Here is a 14,447-nt window from a genome sequence, read left to right as displayed (position 1 = left end):
TTCGTTTTCTGAATGTTGAGCTTTAAGCCAACTTTTTCACTCTCCACTTTCATTTTCATCAAGAGGCTTTTTAGTTCCTCTTCACTTTCTGCCATAAGGGTGATGTCATCTGCATATCTGAGGTTATTGATATTTCTCCCAGCAATCTTGATTCCAGCTAATGTAAAGGTATACATATTTATTAACTAATAGCATAATTAAATAAGATGAAAATATAATAATAAAATAAATGCATTTACTTAATTACTTAAATTTACTTCTTACAGGAGTTTTAAGTTCACATAACAAAACTGAGCAGAAAGTATAGGGAATTCTCTATGTCTTGTGTTCCCACTCAGGCTCAACCTCCCTACCATCAATATCCCACCCCAGAGTGGTACATTTGTTACAACTGATGAACCCACATTGACACAGGATAATTATATTATTTTTCCTATCTTTTAAATTCCAACATTATCATAAGTATCCCCAACAGTATAATGTGAAGTCTCGGCAAACTTTATGCAGTGAAACAAATAGTAAATATTTTAAATTTTTGTTTATATCATAACTTTTCAACTCTGCCTGCAAAAGTATGGGTAATACATTTTAAAATATGGGTGTAGCTCTCTTCCAATAAAACAATTTCTAGAAGCGGACAGGGGTCAAAAAACTATAAACCTGTAAGTCAAGTCCAGCCTACTGAGGGGCTAAGTAATAAGATAAATCCTCGTTTCAAATTTCAGCTCTACTGCATACTAGCTGTGTGATGGTGAGCATATTTTCAGCATATCACTTTATTATCTCAATTATCTTTCAAAATAACTGTATAGGAATATGTTAATTTCCTGATATTACAAGTCAGAGCTATAACTTGCAGAGGTCAAACTATGACCCCAGAGCTGCCAGGTAGATAAAAAACAGAACTGGGATTCTAATATGAATCTGTCTGAATTCTTAGCTTTCTGCTTTTCTAAATTATGATATGTTGTCTGTAATTCTCAGTTAATTCTGAAATAAAATTCTAGGTCAAGTTTCAAGACTTAGAGAACAGTAACAGATAAAAAAGATTGATACTGAGGGCAGTATCAGTGATTTAGGGGAAAATGTGCTGCTTCACCACCTGAATTGCTTCCTTATTGATAGCACAGAGTTTTGCCTTCAGCTTCTCTAATATTGATCACTTCCTAGAGTTGGCCCAGAATATCTAGGATAGGGTGCAAAAATGGAAGAGGAAGTATGCCTTTTAAGTAACTGATAAATATTTAAGGACGATTCTCTCAAAAATTCAAGAACAGTACCTATGATGGTTAAGTTTATGTGTCAATTTGACTAGGCCACAAGGTGCCCAGATATTTGGTTAAACATTATTTCTATGTATATCTATGAGGGTGTTTCTGGATGAGATTAATATTTGAATCAGTTAGCACTGGAGCAGGAAATGGCACCCCACTCCAGTGTTCTTGCCTGGAGAATCCCAGGGACAGAGGAACCTGGTGGGCTTCCGTCTGTGGGGTCGCACAGAGTCGGATACGACTGAAGCGACTTAGCAGCAGCAGCAGCAGCAGCAGCAGATTGGGTAAAGCAGATTGCTGCCTTCCCAATATGGTGCTGTGCTGTGTTAAGTCACTTCAGTTGTGTGCAACTCTTTGCACCACTATGGACTATAGCCTGCGAGGCTCCTCTGTCCATGAGATTCTCCAGGCAAGAATACTGGAGTGGGTTGCCATGCCCTTCTCCAGAGGATCTTCCCGACCTAGAGGTTGCACCCTTGTCTCTTACGTCTCCTGCATTGGAGGTGGGTTCTTTGTCACTAGCGCCACCTGGGAAGCCCTCCAATATGGCAGGTTTCATCTAATCTGTTGAGGGTTGAATAAAACAAAAAGAAGGAAGGGAGAATTTACTCGCTTTCTGCCTGGGAGTTTCCAAACTGGGACACGGATCTTCTGCACTTGGACTAGAGTTTCAACCACTGACTTCCCTGGTGCTCAGGCCTGTGACATTGGGCTGGAACTATGCCACCAGCTCTTCTGGATCTCCAACTTGCTAATAGCAGACTGTGGTACTTTTCTCCTCCATAAATTATGTGATCCAATTGCTTATAATAAACTCATATATAACAATAGATAATAATAATAATAGTGTATATACAAAAATCTCCTGCGGGTTCCCTGGAGAAATCTGATTAATACAGCATTATCATAACATCCTTTCTAAGTAAGTCATGACAAAAGATTCCTCCAGGTTGGGCTATGTGGACTGTCTTAATTTCATGGGACTATATCCATCATCCTTCTCTGGCTCAGTGTGGAAAGTGAACCATCACTTCCTGTTGAACATGAATCATCCAGGCTCCGTAAAAAGTACTGAATCAAGACCCTACAGCCAGGGGACACATCTGCAGAGTGGAAGAGGCATTCCTAGATAATGGTCTGCTGCTCTACCTTGTTCCTCCTTGACAACTCTTTGTAATGCAGTTCAGTTCAAATTTGTGAGTGTGAGGAGAGCATCTGTTTTGTTTTAGATTAAGTTGTGTAGACGTGTCAAGGAAACGTGAATCCTGATCACTTACTACTTGGAGATCGTAACACTTTAGAAACAACCCAGGAATAATATGGTAGAGTGCTTAAAAATCAAGCAAGGAATCCTTTTGTTTAGCATGAAAAAGGCATGTGTTTAGTAATGATGAAATACTACCAATTCTCCAGATATAAACATATATAATTGTCATTTTTATAATCTATGTTCATACAGGCAAATAGTCTTCCACATCTTTTTAAATAACACCTTTTTTAATGTTTCACTTCTGTATAGCTCTACATATCTTATACACATATGCCTTATGATTGCCACTGTTTGAAAGGATACAGTACTCTTTGTGGGAGGAATCTGTTCTGTTTTTCAGTGAAATAAACGTACATTCTTGAAAACTGTGTCATAAACTAGATAAGTTGAATGAAATATCTCTTTCATTATCTCTCACTCTCTTTCAAACTCAAACTCCTTGAGGCCAAGGAGGGTTTTTCACATACTTAACATTTGTTTTGAAGATGTTGCATTAGTATGTGAGAGGAGTTATAGGTTGCATTGTATCATCAAAAAAAGATATATTCAAGTCCTAAACCCTTCAGTTCAATTCAGTCACTCAGTCATGTCTGACTCTTTGTGACCCCATGGACTGTAGCACGCCAGGCTTCCCTGTCCAGAGCTTACTCAAACTATGTCCATCCAGTTGGTGATGCCATCCAACCATCTTCATGCTCTATCATCCTCTTCTTCTCCTGCCCTCAATCTTTCCCAGCATCAGGGTCTTTTCAAATGAGTCAGTTCTTCACATCAGGGGGCCAAAGTATTGGAGTTTCAGCTTCAGCATCAGTCCTTCCAATGAATATTCAGGACTGATCTCCCTTCGGATGGACTGGTTGAATCTCCTTGAAGTCCAAGGGACTCCCAAGAGTCTTCTCCAACACCACAGTTCAAAAGCATCAGTTCTTTGGACTCAGCTTTCTTTATAGTCCAACTCTCACATCCATACATGGATGTTTGTTGGCAAAGTAATATCTCTGCTTTTTAATATGCTTTCTGGATTGGTCATAACTTTTCTTCCAAGGAGCAAGTGTTTTTTAATTTCAAGGCCACAGTCACCATCTGCAGTGATTTTGGAGCCCAGAAAAATAAAGTCTGTCACTGTTTTCATTGTTTATACATCTATTTGCCATGGAGTGATGGGACCAGATGCCATGATCTTAGTTTTCTGAATGTTGAGTTTTAAGCCAAATTTTCACTCTCCTCTTTCACTTTCATCAGGAGGTTCTTTAGTTCTTCTTCGCTTTCTGCCATAAGGGTGGTGTCATCTGCATATCTGAGGTTATTGATATTTCTTCCGGAAATCTTGATTCCAGCTTGTGCTACATCTAGCCTAGCATTTCTCATGATGTACTCTGCATATAAGTTAAATAAACAGGGTGACAATATACAGCCTTGACGTACTCCTTTCCCTATTTGGAACCAGTCTGTTGTTGTTCCATGTCCAGTTCTAACTGTTGCTTCTTGACCTGCATACAGATTTCCCAGGAGGGCAGGTCAAGTGGTCTTGTATTCGACCTCTTTAAGAATTTTTCAGTTTGTTGTGATTCACACAGTCAAAGGCTTTAGTCAAAGTCAATAAAGCAGAAGTAGATGTTTTTCTGGAACTCTCTTGCTTTATCGATGATCCAACAGACGTTGGCAATTTGATCTCATTTCCTCTGCCTTTTCTAATTCCAGCTTGAACATCTGGAAGTTCACAGTTCATGTATTGCTGAAGCCTGGCTTGGAGAATTTTGAGCATTACTTTGCTAGTGTGTGAGATGAGTGCAATTGTGTGGTAGTTTGGACATTCTTTGGCATTGCCTTTCTTTGAGATTGGAATGAAAACTGACCTTTCCCAGTTCTGTGGTCACTGCTGAATTTTCCAGATTTGTTAGCATATTGAGTGAGGCACTTTCATAGCATCAACTTTTAGGATTTGAAATAGCTCAGCTGGAATTCCATCACCTCCGCTAGCTTTGTTCATAGTGATTCTTCCTAAGGCCCACCTGATTTCACTCCAGGATGTCTGATTCTAGGGGAGTGATCACACCATCATGGTTATCTGGTCATGAAGATCTTTTTTGTATATTTGTTCTGTGTATTCTTGCCACTCTACTTAATGTCTTCTGCTTCGGTTTAAGCCCATAACCATTTCTGTCCTTTATTGTGCCCGTCTTTGCATGAAATTTTCCCTTGTTATCTCTAATTTTCTTGGAGAGATCTCTAGTCTTTCCAATTCTATTGTTTTCTTCTATTTCTTTGCTTTGATCACTGAGGAAGGCTTTGTTATCTCTCCTTGCTATTCTTTGAAACTCTGCATTCAAATGGGCATATCTTTCCTTTTCTCAGTTGCCTTTTGCATCTTTTCTTTTCTCAGCTATTTGTAAGGCCTCTTCGGACAACCATTTTGCCTTTCTGCATTTCTTTTTCTGGGGGATGGTCTTGATACCTGCCTCCTGTAATGTCATGAACCTCTGTCCATAGTTCTTCAGGCACTCTGTATATCAGATCTAATCCCTTGTATCTATTTCTCACTTCTTTTCTATAATCGTAAGGGATTTGATTTACATCATATCTGAATGGTCTACTGATTTTCCCTACTTTCTTCAATGTAAGTTTGAATTTGGCAATAAGAAGTTCATGATCTGAACCACAGTCAGCTCCTGGTCTTGTTTTTGCTAACTATACAGAGCTTCTCCATCTTTGGCTGCAAAGAATATAATCAATCTGATTTTGGTATTGACCATCTGGTGTTGTCCATGTGTAGAGTCTTCTCTTGTGTTATTGGAAGAGAGTGTTTGCTATGACCAATGCATTCTCTGGACAAAACTCTGTTAGCCTTTGACCTGCTTCATTTTGTACTCCAAGGCCAAATTCCTGTTACTCCAGGTATCTCCTGACCTCCTACTTTTGCATTCCAGTCCCTCCCCTATAATGAAAAGGACATCTTTTTTTTGATATTAGTTCTAGAAGATCTTGTAGGTCTTCATGGAACCATCCAACTTCAGATTCTTCAGCATTCCTGGTCGGGGCATAGACTTGGATCACTGTGATATTGAATGGTTTGCCTTGGAAATGAACAGAGATCATTCTGTCATTTTTGAGATTGCATCCAAGTATTGCATTTCAGACTTTTTTTCTTGACTATGATGGCTACTCCATTTCTTCTAAGGGATTCTTGCCCACAGTAGTAGATATAAAGGTCATCTGAGTTAAATTCACCCATTCCAGTCCATTTTAGTTGGCTGATTCCTAAAATGTTGATGTTAACTCTTGCCATCTCCTGTTTGACCACTTCCAATTTGCCTTGATTCATGGACCTGACATTCCAGGTTCCTATGACATATTGCTCTTTACAGCATTGGACTTTACTTCCATCACCAGTCACATCCACAACTGGGTGTTGTTTTTGTTTTGGCTCCATCTTGTCATTCTTACTGGAGATATTTCTCCACTGTTCTCCAGTAGCATTTGGGCACCTGCCAACCTGGGGAGTTCATCTTTCATTGTCCCATCTTTTTGCCTTTTCATACTGTTTGTGGGGTTCTCAAGGCAAGAAACTGAAGTGGTTTGCCATTCCCTTCTCCAGTGGACCACGTTTTGTCAGAACTCTCCACCATGACTGATCCACCTTGTATGGCTCTCCATGGCATGGCTCGTAGTTTCCTTGAGTTAGACAAGGCTGTGGCCCATGTGATCAAATAGGTTAGTTTTCTGTGATTGTGGTTTTCATTCTGTCTGCCCTCTGATAGAGAAGGATAAGAGGCTTATGGAAGCTTCCTAATGAGAGAGACTGACTGAGGGAGAAACTGGGTTTTCTTCTGATGGGCAGGGCCATGCTCAGTAGATCTTTAATCCAATTTTCTGTTGATGGGGCTGTGTTCCCTCGCTGTTGTTTGACCTGAGCACAAACTATGATGGAGGTAGTGAAGATAATGGTGAAAGTGAAAATAAAAGTGAAGACGCTTAGTTGTACCCAACTCTTTGGACCCCATGGATAGTAGCCTGCACCAAGCTCCTCTGCCATGGGATTTTCAAGGCAAGAGTACTGGAGTCGGTTGCCATTTCCTTCTCCAGGGAATCTTCCTAACCCAGGGATCAAACCCAGGTCTTTCACGTTGTAGACAGACACTTTACTGTCTGAGCCACCAGGGAAGGTCCCATGCAGGCACTGATCCATTCAGTGCCCCCAACCCTGCAGCAGGCCACTGCCGACCCACACCTCTGCCAAAGACTCCTGGACACTCACAGGCAAGTTTGGGTCAGTCTCTTGTGGGGTCACTTCTCCTTTCTCCTAACCCCTAGTACCTCACAATTGTGACTTACTTGGACAGAGCATCATAGTATAAAATTGAGGTCATCTTGGAGTAAAGTGAAACCTTAATCCAATATGACTGGTGTCCTTGTAAGAAGAGATACAGAGAAAGACAGCCATGCAACAATTGAAACTGAGTTTCCAGTGATTTATCTACAAGCCAAGGAAGTGTAAAGATTGGTGATACAAACCAAAAGCTACAAGAAGTAACGAAGAATTCTCCCCTCTAGTTTTTAAGAGCATGATTTCAGACTTTTAGCTTCCAGAATTGTAGAACAATATTTTTGCTGTTGTTTTAAGATACATAGTTTTTAGTACTCCATCACAACCACCCTAGGAAACTAATTTCGGTGCATTAAAGTATAGGAGTAATAGGCTTTATTTTGGAGTCCCATAAATCTGGATTAAAATCTCAACTCCATCATGTCCTCTCATAACATTTCTTTCCTTATCTGTATAATGAGAACTCCTCTCAACTGGAACCTTCCTCAGACATTCACCAGAAGATAGCACCAACACACAGCCAATGCTAACATGCTCACCACATGTCCTGGTGTCTTGACTAGCCCTAGATTGGCAACCAAAGCTTATGGTGGTGGCTTAACAGAATTCTAGCCTCCTTTAAAGTGTGTTCATGAGTATCTGAAAAAAAAATAGTAGCTGAAGTGAAAGTGAAGATAAGTATGTTTTCCATTTGCTTATGATTTTCCAAGACAGTGAGGTATGACATTATTCTGCCTAGGAATCTTATTCTTTAAGGATTGTGAGTTTGGAATCACTTACCTTGTGACTGTATCAGTTCAGTTTAGTCGCACAGTTGTGTCCAACTCTTTGCAACACCATGGACTGCACGCCAGGCTTCCCTGTCTGTCACCAACCCCCGGAGCCTACTCAAACTCATGTCCAAAGTATCTCAAATCCAAACCAAGACAGTTGTTTGTGATGTGTATCGTGAACCTGGGGAGACAGTGGGGCTGAATATTTGGAATCAGTTCTGCTAGGTAATTTTAAAGTGCGTGGCATTTTGTACATAGATGACCTGTGACCCAGACATCAGCAAACCACCCAGAAACTCAAGTAAAACATTTCTTCTCTCTATAGACTTTAAATGCTGAAATACCAAAGAGCCCACTTTACATCGGCTGGGTGGGTGTTTACTCCAGGAAATCAATGAGGTTACCTTTCCATAGGTCAACTTCATATACAGGAGAATAACTACAATATTCATATTTTATTTTGTCTATGTGTTTTATTTTTCTTCCACTCTCAAGTTAGTATAAAATGTGCTAAATAGAAAATCACTTATTTTCAAAGTTTTTTATTATCTTACTGTGTCTACTTGAGGCAAAGCTCTACAATAGACAATAGGTCTATAAGGAGAATTAAATATCTTTTGTATAACAGACTTAGAAGATATTTTAGGAACACAGAATATTTTTTATATAGATAAAGTCAAACTGTAGGGGGAATAGCAGAAATGAGGCCAGTTTACACAAAGTAAGACCCTGACCTGTGTCCCCAAAATCATAGAAAAACCATCTGATTCCATAAAATAATCTATTATTAGTGCAAAGGAGAAAAATACTTACCCCTCCCAAAGGCCAAAAAGTGGATAGAAAACAAAGTTATGTTAAAAGGATCTACAGAAGACAAAATTGCATTTAGATTTTATGTTAGTAATGAACACTGATAGGTATTTTTATAACCTATGATTATTTGATAATTAAAAGTATTGCTGAATGTAAGATAATAGTGAGATGCATGGTTTGCAAAGAGAATGGAAGAACCAAATTAATAAGGTGACAGTGAAGGTTAATAAATTATTATTCAGGATTTTAGATAATTGGCATCATTTGGGAGCAGGAAAAAAGAGAATGAAGCTGGAGAGATGAACTAGTATAGTAAAACACCTTAACAAATGATGTGTTTAACACCAATTATCATGCTATTTTGCCATCACTACTAGCTTTTGTGAAGTATCTTGATATCCTTTGGGAAAATGTGTCATACAAATGACAAAATGAGATTAATTATAATAAATTCAAAACAAAACACTTTGGAAACCGAGCCTCCATTTCTAAAGCTTATTTTAAATAAACCTAGTGATTTGTGGTTCGTGGTTAGACAAATTTTGGCAAAGCATCACATTTCTGTAAAAGCCTGCTTCTTCTTTGCTCTTTTAATATCACTTGACCAACATTTACATGTTTACATATTTTTAACATGCAACCCTCAACCCTCCCCAAAATATTTGATTTTAGAATGCTACTGGCAGTGATCCTTTAACCATGAATACTGATAACATAAATTATGTTCCAATATTTTGCTCATAGCTACATACATATTTAAATGCATAGTGAAAATCCTAGCTCTTGAGTTATCCCCACTCTCTGCAAAGACAAGAGAATTTAAAATATTTAAAATATAGGACACCATTATTGAATCTTTCCTTTTACGATCACCAAAATTAAGCTTAAATTTGTATTTATTAAATTTTTTAAATTTAAGCTTAAATTCAGTATTTTCAACTGAATTCACCTACATTTTTCAGTGAATTGGACCTCAGCTTTCCACCCTGGTAGAGAACAATTGGAAAGTTTATAATACACTCTTATCAGCAGGCACAAGGCCATAGGAATTGGGCACAGGCCAACAATCTGTTTCTCCACTTCAAGTAAGAGTTGAGACAGCAAATCATTATTATTTTTATAATAACAACGGAAGTTCTAAATTGTCAGTTTATCCCTTGAACATACAACTCCTGCTTTTAAGACTTGGAGGAGCTGCTTTTCAAGAGACAACAGGAAAGGAAACTGGAAATCTCATCAAAGAAAGAGGTTTGTAAAAATTGCATTCTTTCCCTACTCTTTTTTTTAAATTTATTTATTTTAATTGGAGGTTAATTACTTTACAATACTGCGGTGGTTTTTGCCATACATTGACATGGATCAACCATGGGTGTACATGTGTACCTACTCTTACTAAATTCTAGGCTTATGGATGGGAGTATCTGCTGAAATGAAGGAGGAAGTTTTTATTTGAGGTGAACTGTTCTTGGAGCTTTGGATTTCATGGAAAATGAGAGTCCTTGACAGCCCCTATAAGCCACTTCCCCACCCCACTCATTGTATAACTATAACTTGGAGTTGCCTCTTCATTATGGAGTGTGAACTATGTTAATTTTCAGTTCATTAGTTGAATTCAACCTGCCCAAGGCTCTGAACGACTCCATACCCAGGAAAGTTTCCATCAGAGGTGGGAAGGACTCAAACTCTGCACAGTCTGGCATATGGTAGATATTAAATTCATATTTATGAATCATGAAGAGAATGAGAGACCCCAAAACAAAATCTTCAAAGTCCATTACATTGAGTTGCTAGAGGAGGTTCCTGTTCTATGAAGATGTTTATTGTTTGAAGGGCCTGTAGGCAGCTTGGGTGTTGTCAGTATTGATTTGTTTGATCCGATTCCTTACTTTAAGTTAGAATCAGGAATTCATTAAAGATAGAAATTATCATATACACTTCTATATGATCCCTGGATTTACAACAATGCTTCATAAATAGTAGTATCTGAATAAAACTTCGAGGATGAGTGCTATGGCTGAATGGTTTTGTCCCCCAAAAGTCATATGTTGAAATTCTACTGCCCCATGCGATGTTTTTAGAAAGCGAGGTATGGGGAAGGTACTTGGGTTATGAGGATGACGCTCGTGAATGGGATTAGTGGTCTGATGGAAAAGAATCCCACAGAGCTCCCCCACCCCTTCTGCCACGTGAGTGTGTACAAGAGAAAACTGTGAACCTGAAAAGGGCCTTAAATGACCGTGAAGGCCCTTTGATCTTGGACTTTCAGCCTCCAAATCTGTGGGAAATAAACCTCTGCTGTTTATAAGCTACCCAGCCTGTGATAATTTGTCCAAGCAGCCAAACAGACTAAGACAGTGATCACAAGAGCTAAAGCTTGAGTGCCTTCTGTTTATCCCAGGCTGATGCTGATGAGGATGCTAATGACCAGGATGACAGTAACTTGGACAAACTGCATAAATAACTGTGATAACAATTCATTATTTTACCATATATATTATAGTTAGTACACGCATATTATAGTTAGTATAGATATATGTATAGTTACTATATATAATACATATTTTACCTTATAATTATAGTTAGTATATATAGTTTTATATATATGTATATGAACAGTTAAGTGTTTCAAAACTAACCCTTCATCCTGTGAGAAATGTTTAAGATGAGAATAATTTGGATAGAAATTGTATCTCATCCACCCAAGCCAGTACCATATGAACTAACTACTAATGAAATGACTATGAGTTTTTTTTAAATTCCCTTTCAGGACGATATAGGTAAATTCAGAAACTCTCAATATTTTCTTCAAACATCCAAATTCTCTCCTTTCAAGCTACATTGCTATAGTGTTTCAGTGACTTCCCAGTGGTAAGAGAGCACCATTATTCTGCGTCTGTACATCTTATCTTTCTCTCTAGAAATTTTATTGAAAAACATAATTGACATAAGAGTTCTAAGAAGGAATAAAAACTAATAAAAAGAACAAAGGGATAAACTAATTAAAATGATGCATATATGTAGCCAAGGGTAATCTCCCTTTAAAAGAATTCTTCTGAATTAAGTTTATCAAAACTAGCTTCTTCACCTTTAACATGAAGCTTTGGGTATAACACATCTCAGTCTGGCCATTCCATTACAGGAATGACTTTCAAATATGCAGCAGATGGTAATCAAAATTGACTGGAGGCTCTTGAAGATATATGTTATGATTAACCAGACGTGGACTGCACAACTCAGAAATGAAGGAATGTTGGGAACTCTTGAAGAAGAATTATATGATAATATGGAGTGTTATGATCAGGTGGCAACATAAGCCACTGCCAGAACAGCATGGAAAGTGACAAGATGTGTGGTTGGGATGATAGAAATTGTTACCAAAGTCAAGAATGAATGACGCTTGCTGACTTCTTACATTAACCCTGTGACATATTATCATAAGTGTAAAATACTGTAGTATCTCAGTGTGTACTTCTGACAGCTCCCAGACATTCACATGCGGGATGGGCATTTGTAGCTTCTGACTGTGTGTGTGTGTGTGTGTGTGTGTGTGTGTGTGTGTGTGTGTGTGTTGGTCAGGGACAGACAGGATACATTGAACTCCACCCCCATGCCATATGGTTGCCAAAATGTCCTCGTGGGGATCAGGATGTGAATTAATGACAGGTGTCAATCACTCAGTCTTCCAGAGCCTAGAAACAATGATCCTTTGGTAGTTTTCTATGTAATTATTCTCCCTACACTAAATGTCCTGCAGGACACTGGATAAAAGAAAATAAGGGAAACATCTTCATTAACATCAGTCATGACTCCAAATCCTGAAATTTCAACATAGGACTTATGAAACATAAATATATTTAATATTAATTTTTAAATTTATTTATTGGTAATTACTCTCAATCTCGCTGCAGCTCAAGGAGAAAATTTTGGCAATTTGCTTCCATGCTGTTTTTTGAGATGTCAAAACTTTCTCAATTCTAATCCCTCCATTAGTTGATTTATTTCTTTTTTCCAAAATGGACTGTTATGAAAACATTGCTGGAGTCTAACATTCAGTTAGTTCAGTTCAGTTGCTCAGTCGTGTCTGACTCTTTGTGACCCCATAGACTGCAGCACACCAGGCTTCCCTGTCCATCACCAACTCCTGGAGTTCACTCAAACTCATATCCATTGAGTTGGTGATGCCATCCAACCATCTCATCCTCTGTGGTCCCCCTCTCCTCCTGCCTTCAATCTTTCCCAGAATCAGGGTCTTTTCCAATGAATCAGTTCTTCCCATCAGGTGATCAAAGTAATTGGTGCTCAGCTGTCTTTATAGTCCACCTCTCACATCCATACCTGACAACTAGAAAAACCATAGCTTTGACTAGATGGACCTTTGTTGGCAAAGTAATGTCTTTGCTTTTTAATATGCTGTCTAGGTTGGTCATTACTTTTCTTCCAAGGAGCATGTGTCTTTTAATTTCATGGTTGCAGGCACCATCTGCAGTGATGTTGGAGCCCAAGAAAACCAGATCTGTCACTTTTTCCATTGTTTCTCCATCTATTTTCCATGGAGTGATGGGACCAGATAACATGAACTTAGTTTTTTGAATGTTGAGTTTTAAGCCAGTTTTTTCACTCTCCTCTTTCACTTTCATCAAGAAGTTCCTCTTCACTTTCTGCCATAAGGGTGGTGTCATCTGCATACCTGAGGTCATCGATATTTCTCCCGACAATCTTGATTCCATCTTGTGCTTCATCCAGAACAGGATTTCACATAATGTACTCTGCATATAATTTAAATAAGCAGTGACAACATACAGCCTTGATGTACTCCTTTCCCTAGTAGGAACCAGTCTGTTGTTTCATGTCTGGTTCTATATGTTGCTTCTTGACCTGCATAAACAGATTTCTCAGCAGGCAGGTCAGGTGGTTTGGTATTCCCACCTCTTGAAGAATTTTCCACAGTTTATTGTGATCCACACAGTCAAAGGCTTTAGTGTAGTCAAGAAAGGAGAAGCAGATGTTTCTCTGTAACTCTCTTGCTTTTTTGATGATCCAACAGATGTTGGCAATTTGATCTCTGCTTCCTCTGCCTTTTCTAAAACCAGCTTGAACATCTATCTGGAAGTTCATAGTTCACGTGCTGTTGAAGCCTGGCTTGGAGACTTTTGAGCATTACTTTGCTAGTGTGTGAGATGAGTGCAATTGTGTGGTAGTTTAAACATTCTTTGGCATTGCCCTTCTTTGGGATTGGAATGAAAACTGACCTTTTCCAGTCCTGTGGTCACTGTTGAGTTTTCCAGATTTGCTGGTATATTGAGTGCAGCACTTTCATAGCATCATCTTTTAGGATTTGAAATTGCTCAACTGGAATTCCATTACCTCCATTAGCTTTGTTCATAGTGATACTTCCTATGGCCCACTTAACTTCACATTATAGGATGTCTGGCTCTAGGTGGGTGATCATACCATCGTGGTTATCTGGGTCATGAAGATCTTTTTTTGTGAGGTCCTCCTGTGTATTCTTGCCACCTCTACTTAATATCGTCTTCTTCTGTTAGGTCCATACCATTTCTGTCCTTTATTGTGCCTATCTTTGCATGCAATGTTCCCTTGTTATCTCTAATTTTCTTAAAGAGATCTCTAGTCTTCCCCATTCTATTATTTTCCTGTATTTCTTTGCACTGATCACTGAGGAAGGCTTTCTTATCTCTCCTTGCTATTCATTGGATCTCTGCATTCAAATGGGTATCTTTCCTTTTCTCCTTTGCCTTTAGCTTCTCTTCTTTTCTCAGCTATTTGTAACTTAGGGTCTAACCTTGAGCTTCATGAATATACATAGGACTAAAAATCAATGACACATCCAGGTATACTGAGAATCATATGCTGTTCTAAATGCTTTGCATTTAGTTCTTTGCAGTTCTTAACTCATTTAATTCTCACACTGGGATTCCCTGGTGGCTCAGTTGGTAAAGAATCCGACTGTGGCACCTGTAGTGCAGGAGACCTGA

At 38.7% G+C, this 14,447-nt stretch overlaps 1 protein-coding gene across 1 annotated transcript in view; it reads left to right on the top strand.

The window, feature by feature from the left end:
• Window positions 1–9,532: 9,532 nt before the first annotated feature.
• DEFB112 (defensin beta 112) overlaps window positions 9,533–14,447 on the top strand; it is a 42,956-nt gene continuing 38,041 nt past the window's right edge. Inside the window, exon 1 of the mRNA XM_027524836.1 lies at window positions 9,533–9,702. The gene's annotated coding sequence lies outside the window, so the exon portion shown is untranslated. The remainder of the gene's footprint in view (window positions 9,703–14,447) is intronic.

Source organism: Bos indicus x Bos taurus, chromosome 23 (genome assembly GCF_003369695.1).
Source record: "Bos indicus x Bos taurus breed Angus x Brahman F1 hybrid chromosome 23, Bos_hybrid_MaternalHap_v2.0, whole genome shotgun sequence".
NCBI lineage: Eukaryota > Metazoa > Chordata > Mammalia > Artiodactyla > Bovidae > Bos > Bos indicus x Bos taurus.
This window is presented reverse-complemented; position numbering and strand designations above follow the sequence as displayed.